The sequence below is a fragment of the Larus michahellis genome, chromosome 13, assembly GCF_964199755.1.
Source record: "Larus michahellis chromosome 13, bLarMic1.1, whole genome shotgun sequence".
NCBI lineage: Eukaryota > Metazoa > Chordata > Aves > Charadriiformes > Laridae > Larus > Larus michahellis.
This window is the reverse complement of record NC_133908.1, coordinates 14169967-14178468: the sequence shown is the minus strand read 5'-3', so window position 1 is coordinate 14178468 and position 8502 is coordinate 14169967.

The following is an 8502-nucleotide window of genomic DNA, read 5'->3' as shown; positions in this document are numbered from 1 at the left end:
CATCCAGAGAACCCAGAGCACCCAGTACACCCAGAGAACCCAGAGCACCCAGGGCACCCAGCACATCCAGCACATCCAGTGCACCCAGAGCACCCAGTACATCCAGAGAACCCAGACCACCCAGTACACCCCATACACCCAGTACATCCAGAGCACCCACAGCACACAGAGCACACCCAGCACATCCCATGCACCAAGAGCACCCAGCACATCCAGAGCACCCAGCATATCCAGAGCACCCAGTGCACCCAGCACACGCAGAGCACCATCACATCCAGTGCACCCAGAGCACCCAGCGCACCCCTGCGCCCGCTCGCGTCCCTGCGTGGCACATGGCAGCCAAAATCTGCGGTGGCACGAGCAGCACCGGCAGACAGAGACCAGGGGCTGGTTTTCAACCTGCTTCTCCGAAGCTGCTCGTCACGAACAAAATGTCAGGAGGGTTTTACAGCTGCGCTTCCCCGAAGCAAAGCTGCTGCCTTTGCCGCCAGCCATCGCAGCGCTCGGCAGCTCTGGGTGGGAACTGAAATCGCAGCTCTCTCGTGCAGTCCCCGAAACAAAAGGGCTCCATTCCCCTCCCCACCATACCCCGGCTTCTTTCCACCCACGGAAGAGCAGAGGAAGCCATCGAGAAGGCAGCACACCAATGTCCTGGCGTAAATCAGAGCTCACAGGACGCAAACTGCCCCTTGTAGCACAAAGCCTGCCTGGGGTCTAACTCGGGGCGCAAGCCTGCATCAAGGACTTGATGTTAATGGGAGCTGGTGTGTCTTTCAATTAAGAAATGCCTCTTAAGGCAGCTGCGAGCAGCATTTTGCTCTCCTGGCTGTCGAAGGAGCAATCCCGTCCTGCAGAGGGAAGACGTCATGCGATGGGAAGGTTGCTAAGCGAGCGGTTCCCTCCTTATGATGCACGACTTCATTACTCGGCTCCCTAAATGGATGTTACATGTAAACGACATTTGCCTTAGAGCATATGAGCATCCCAAAATAGTGTGTGCGCCTTTCTGTGTTATTTGTATGGTTTTCTGAAGAATGTCCCTATTGTCTGCCGTGTTTGCAGCGTCTGATGGCTGGAAATCACTGCTCGGTGCTGCGCAAAACCCTTTGGTGGTGGGTCAGCCGCGGTGCGGGAGGGATGGGGAGCCCCGAACCACGCGAGCCGCGTGCGGGGGTCCCAGTGATGGGGGAGCCCCGTGTGCAGGATGGGGCAGGTGGGCTGGCTGCTGCGAGCTGGGGGGCATGGGACGCAATGCCGGTTTCTCTCTTGCTCAGATCATCTTTCTCTCCCTGCCTTGAATTTTCTCTTTCTTAATGCTTCGCTCAGTGTTTTTTCTAAGGGCCAAATGTTACAGGCAGAGGACAAAGCCCGAGGGGAAGCGCCTCTCACACCCCAGGGATGCTCACAGACCCCGCTCCTGCACGAGGCTCCCACCGCTGCTTGACTCCTGCCCCTTGCAGACGGCATCGCCCTGCCCCAGGGACTGAATCCTGCTCGTTCCGCACCTTCCGGACCCGCCAGCGGCAGCAGGGGCCGCGCAGAGGTGGCAGAGGCCACAGCCACCGTTTCATCCCGCCAGGTAAAGCCATTTCTCAGGGGCTGCAGCCTCCCACCGCGCAGGCAGCGCCCGGGGGCCAGGGGGGACCAGCTGCTCGCGTGGCCGTTTCATCTAAAATTGCTTAAACTCAGCCCAGCGCAGCCTGTCGTCTTAGATTAAGTGAAGCGTGCAGAGTGAAGGTATGGCACCAGCTCCCGCACGTTACGTAAGGCACAAATTAAGAAAGAAGAAAAAAGCGGGGAAAAAATAAAAAAGAGGTTATGACCATCCTGAAGGGAGAAATTTGTTTTCCATTTTTTTCCCCGGTTTCATAAGAACATCCCCAGCAGCTGATCTTTGCAGCACCAACATAATCCAGTGATATATTTTAATCCCATTATGTTGCCATGTGCTTGCTCGTAGTCTGCCTGGACTATGAGGAACAGATGTTTCCTAATTGGCACTTCTGCTGCCCAGGAGTTTTCATCACTGAAAATAGTTCCTTTGCCTTTCCGCGGTGACATTGAAAGCGCGAGACCCCCGCCGCTGGTTTTTATGGCCTCAAATTATACAACGGCGCTGGCTGCTGATATCCCAGTTACCCACCTCGAGCCGCCGGTTCCTGCACGAAGGCGGCAGCGCTGACACCAGGTCGGGCGCGTGGGTACAATGGATGGGTCACGCCGCCTCTGCCGGCCATCAACGGGGTTTAACTGTCAGCTGCGGCAGGACGAGGAAGCAATCGGGGATGCCCCGACCACTTTCCCGGAGGGAAAACCAATGTTTTCCTTTTTTTCCGATGCATTTGGGTAAGGCCGTTTGACGCGCAGCCCCGTCCCACGGCAGGGTACGGCACTGGGGGTCGGGGCTGGGCGCTGCGGCCGTGCACAGGAGGCTCCTCGCCCTCGGCTGCAGCCGACTCGCTATTTCCCAGCGCAGACCTTTGGCTTTTCATATTATTAAAGCATTTCGGTTTTGTCCTGAGCGTTTCATAATCAAGCGTCGGGAAAAACACACGGAGCGACTGAGTGTGGTACACGGGGCAGGAGCAGCGTCGCTGAGTCCTAACTGCTGCTCTAATCCCCTGATACGTTTTAATCCCATTATGTCTCCATGTGGCTGTTTCCAATTCTGGCCTTTGAAGAAGTGATGTTTCTTAATTAGCATTTCAGCTGGACAGGAGTTTTACTTGCTGAGAGAAGCCTAGGAAGCTGTAAAGCTTTCTTTCCTTCCTTTTGCCTCCCTCTTTGCACTAATGTTAGGAACAAAAACCAAGCAGCAGGGAAGCAAGTGGGAGCCTGGCGTTCCGGACAAGAGCATCCATCAGCTGCGGTCATCTGCTCCCGGCGGCACAGGGCAGAGCCCCAGGTACCTCGAGGTCATCAAGGTGCATTTGTCTCACCAGTTGCCGGACAGGAGTTGGTATTACCCCTGCCTATAAATACGAGAGATCTCCCCCGCTGACCCGCACGGCCCCCCATCGGGCGGGAGAAGCCGTACTCCGGGCTGGCATGGCTCCAGGGATGCTAACGGGTCCTGAGCCGGCATCCAGCAGCCATCAGTCCTGGCTTATTCCCTTCTCCACTTCTAATCCTCTGGCTTGGCAGCAGCATTCAGAGCCTGAAATGGAAAAAAAAAAAAAAAAAAAAAAAATCACTTGACCCCCCCCCGCCCCCTCTTCACATACGAGCATTAAAAATTTTTCACTGTGAGCGGGGGATTTTGCAAAGAGAAGCCGAGGAGGGACGTGCTGTTCACTATGCGGCACGGTGCCAGCACCCGGTGTGCGTCCCCCGGCCCCTCCGTCCTCCCGGCCACCGTCAGGGACCCGCCACGCAGCAGGTCCCCTCGCTCACAGTGGCTGCTTTTTCACCCCAGGTGTTTTCTCTAATCAGAAGAACGGGAAAACAGGGCAGCAGCGGCTGTTGGGAGCTCAGCATCCAGCCCCGCTGCTCCCCATCGCCCCGGGGACAGCGGGAGCCCGGCGTCCCTCTTCTCGGCTGGAGAAATAACGCCGGGTTATTTCACTCTCCTCCCAGCTTTGGCATTAATCAGAGGTGAGATTACTTTCCTACTCTACACGCCACAGCTGAGCGTTGATAAATCACAAATCTGCCCTGAAAACCACAAGGCTTTAATAATATATGCTGGGTTCCTGCTTATTTTTCCTTTCCATTCTTAAGCCCTTAGTATTTGTGGCTACGGTGTGCGTGTATGCACAAACATGGGCCTGGAGGCTCAATTTCATTTAAAGAAAAATAAAAAATCTGAGCTGAGAATCTCATGTAATCACGTGGCTCCAGAAGCTGGAGAATTAAACACAGCAACAATAATTCTCAAAGGACAAAAATCTGTGAAACCCGCAGTAAACTCCTAACAGTTGGCAAGGCGCATTCAATACCCAAAGTATCCAGGCTGCAGATAAGATAAAAACTTCCCCCCGCTATGACTAAGAATAAACATTTCATATTTTTCAAGACTCTTGTTTTTTTAGCCAATTATTTCCCCGACCTTGGCGCGTCTCCCAGGGCCTCGGCACCCTGCGCGGGAAGGGGGATTTGCCCCGCTGCCCCCGCTGGGCTCGGTGGGAAGGCAAAGGGAAGCCAGCGGGAGCACACGGGCGCTTTTTCATCTCGTTTCGTCCCATTTGCTTCCCCTTCGCCAGCCCATCCCGCACCCGACACGGTCCCCCATGACGGCACGTTCCACGGACAGACAGCGGCCGATGCTCAAGTTGAAAAACAGAATAGGGAGGAAAAGGCACCTAAGTCTCAGGGGTGATTTAACCGGCGTTTTGCATCATTTTTATTCTTGCATTAATTACTCCGTGGCAAATTGCTGCTGTGTTTTCCCCTGCAGGCAGCTCCCGTTCCCGAGGGGGCACATCCCGGGCTGCCGGCGCTCGCTGCGGGGGACGAACCTGCAGAGGGTCCCAGGGGGTCCCCACCGCCCGGTGGCACCTGCGGCTCCCGCAAGCACCGAACGTCCCCCAGCCACCGCGGGCATCGGCGGGAACGACCCCCCGAGGGGGGCCGAAACCCAGCGGGGCTGATGGCAGAGGGGTTTGAGCCAGTATTTGCTGGGAGGAAAAAAAATTAAAATACTTCGCCAGTCTGGAGAACAGCTTTAGCTCTCCCGTCTACTGGCATGACAGCAAAACCACCCACCCGCCGGCAGAGCCGTGGGACTGCTGAAATATCACCAGCCACCGCCGCTGACGGCACCCGCTGTTCCTCCCCCCGCAGCGAGGCCCGGGGGGGCAACGGGGAGGGACAATGTCCAAGAGACACAGTTTGGGGTGGCCGGGGACACCGGGTCGCTGTGGCCGGGAATAAGGGGGGTGAGCGGCAGGATAGCAGCGTGCCAGATGGCACCTCCCCAGCTCGCATGGGAAGGAGGCGATCTTGTGCTTTTGAATAAAATTTTTTAAAAAATAATTAAAAAAAAAATTAAAAAAAAAATATCCCGGTATGTTTCTCTCTGAGCCAGCAACGGCGACTGCTCAGCCGTGCCGAGCGTTGCACCTTTGGAGCGATCACGTCTCCCGAAACCCTGGGTTCAGTGGTGACGTTCCCAATGGTGGCGACTCCCCCCCAAAAGCCAAGGACGCTGCTCGCGCCGATGAATCGCCTTCACCCTCAAACCCGGCGCTGGCTCCTCGGCAGCTCAGTGCAGCCTCACGTGCCGATCAGTGGCTCTCGCTGCTCGGCAAACAGCCTCCGAGCCTCCCATTTCTGCTCCCCCCGCAGGTCCTGCCATGTCTACGGTTTCTCCAAAAGGAGAAGGGGAGGTGGAAGGAGGAAACATCCCAGAGGAGGACACGGAGACGGAGCGAGCAGCCCACGCTGCCGTCTCCAGCCCCACGCTCCGGTGGGGTGTATCCAAACCTCTGGGAAAGCCATAACAGGGTGAAAAAGGAACCCTGCGAGAGGAGCTCGGAGGAGGTGCCTCGGCATTGCCCCCCGAGAGCCGAACCCCGGCTTTCCCTGCTCCCATGGCGCAGCCACCCTGTGCCACGGCAGGGGCTCGTGGCGTGCCCTGTCCTCTGCGCCCCCCCCCGGGGCAGGGCTGGGCGCCACGGCCGGGGACGGCGGCAGAGGGTGCAGCGGTTGTTCACGCCATCACCTCCTGAGCGCTGCCGGCAGCCGCTGGGCAAACTGGGTGGCAGCCAGAGTCCCAACATCTGACAGCTCCCGCCTCGGCGTTTGGCACAGGGTGACACCAGACCCGCTCTGCCCCAGGGCCTGGGGACCGCAGGGACGGGCTGCCACCGCTCCCCCTCTCTGCTCGCCCTCCCCAGACCAGACCCGGCTCTTTGCCTCTCTCCGCCCAGACCCTGCCTCTGGGAAGACTGGGAGATCTGCCCACCCTGCCCGGGTTGCCTGGGCAGATGGTCTCCCATTCGTTATCCGTGTCTGCTTAAAATCGCAGCCAGATGGGGAGGTGGCTCTCTCCGCAGCTATCCCTACCCGTAGCAGCCGGGAACAGCAGTGATGCTGGGAGCCTGACCAGGGAATAACGCCGCTCGCCCCCCCAGGAGGAGAGCTGGGGACCTGCCAGCAGCGTGTCCATGCTCGGTCCCAGCTGGCAGCCGCGGTGGCCCGGTGGCAGGGGGAGGGATGATGCCCCACAGCCATCCCTGCAGCTCGGGGTCCCTCCGCGGGCAGCAGGGACATGGCGGGGAGCGGGGAGCGCGGTGCTCTGTGCTGGCACAGCACCTCTCCAGCCCGGCCAAAGACGGTGACACCCGGCAGCGCCGTTTGCAGGACGGGATGTGACTTCCTTCAGCAAGGGCAGGTTTTGGGGATGCGGTTACCAGTGAGTAACCGAGACAGAACAGGAGCAGCTGCCACATAACAGAAGCCCTCGCTCGGTCAGGAAAACACGTCTCCTCCTACGCAATCCCCCGCAGAAACCGCCGGCTCCGGTGCGCTGCCATCGCCCCACGGCAAGCGGGGTGCAGCCCACCCACCGGGGCAAAGCACCCACCTGGGGGTCACGTCCTGCTCGTGCTGCGGCCGCTCTGTTTCCTCCCACCTCAGCCACGAAAGCTCATGGCCAGCCACGAGGAGTCCCATCCTGGGGAGGTGATGGCACCGGCCAGGACGCCGGGGTGGGGGTTGCGGCATCACTGAGTCCCCTTGCCACGGGCACCTGGGGCAGCGTGGTGGTCCCCAGTGCCCCGGGGAGCAGCCTGGGGTCAGAGAGTGGAAAAACCCACCCCAGCAGAGCTGAAGCCGCATCAGGTTGAGCTGAGGGCACCCACCTGAGTGCAACCAGCTGCCAGATGAGGAAATCCCCCTGACAAGCCCCACATGAGCCGCCTCTGGGCTCATTCACATTTTCCTCTTCTGCTTTCGGTGCTTTTCCCCCCAGGACCCCCCCACTGCTCACAGCCGGGCTCTGCGGTCCCCGAGGGGGCCGCCCCCTCCCTGGCTGCAGGGACCTCAGGTCTCTGCTCTCCACCTCGCTGCTGATTTCACCAGTTTGCACCCCCAGAAGATGCCGTTTCCCACTAACGACTCACGGCCGGACGCCCAGGCGAGGCAGAACCCGCCCGTCAGCAGCACAGAGGGGCGCGCGTCGCTACTTCCATTAAACCCCCATTTTTCACGAGAAATTTTCGGGTCTGGGATCATTCTGAATTTTCCCCGTCGAGGGAAACGCAGAGATTTTCGCTGGGAAGCGGCTGGGTCGAGGCGATGCGGCAGCGCACTGCCAAAGCACGACTCGCCGAGGAGCTGGCATTTCGCAGCAACGTTTGGCAAATGATTAATTCAGATTATCGCCCGGTGGAGCTGGGCCTTGCCAACGCGGTGATTTATGCCAGGCTCAGTCATCCTGAGCGCAGCGGAAAAGGCTTTGAAACACGGAGGATTCAGGGGACAAAACGCCGTCCGCTGGGGTGGTCACACGTGGGAGGTGATGGGGAGAAGGGCAGCGCATCCCTGTCTCCCTGCGATTCCCGGTTTTGCCGGTGTTCATGCCAAAACGCTGCAGCGGAGCAGCCGCGGGCAGGTGCCCGCTCCCCGGGAGCTGCGGTGCACGGGAGAGGAACCAGCGCGGAGTTTGCCGGGGTGTCCCATCAGACACCCATCACTGGGGATGGCTACCAAGATGACGAGGGCACTGGAACACCTCTCTTGTGAAGAAAGGCTGAGGGATTTGGGTCTTTTTAGTCTGGAAAAAAGACGGCTGAGGGGGGACCTTATCAACACTTATAAATACTTAAAGGGTGGGGGTCAGGAGGATGGGGCCAGGCTCTTTTCAGTGATGCCCGGTGACAGGACAAGGGGTAACGGGCACAAACTTGAGCATGGGAAGTTCCACCTAAACATGAGGAGGAACTTCTTTACCCTGAGGGTGGCAGAGCCCTGGCACAGGCTGCCCAGAGAGGTGGGGGAGTCTCCGTCTCTGGGGACATTCCAGACCCGCCTGGACGCGTTCCTGTGCCACCTGCTCTGGGTGACCCTGCTCTGGCAGGGGGTTGGACGGGATGATCTCCAGAGGTCCCTTCCAACCCCTGCCAGTCTGGGATTCTGGGATTCTGGGATTCCGGGAAGCAGCCCCCCGACCCGTTCAGCCCCCCGAACCCCGCAGCCACCCCGCACCACCAAGCCGCAGTGACACACAGCCACTGCCACCCCTGCGTCCTGCCGGTGGAGGGGACGGGGCCAGCCCAGCAGCCTCCATCGCCACCTCCACCGCCCCGCCGAGCCCCCCCCCGGGCAGGGGGCGGCTGCGGTTCCTCTGTGGCAGCAGGTGTTCGGCAGCTTCGTTTGGCTCATCTTACGATGCGAATAACTAAAGCATTATTTAGCATTATTCATGCTAAAATAAAGCATTATTGCTGATTAAAGCTTATTATGCTTAATAATTAAAACAATTATTTGGCTTGGAGGCATCCTGGCTGGGAAGGCAAACCCCCCCAAACCCTCGGTGCATCCACCCTGGCACCACGGCGT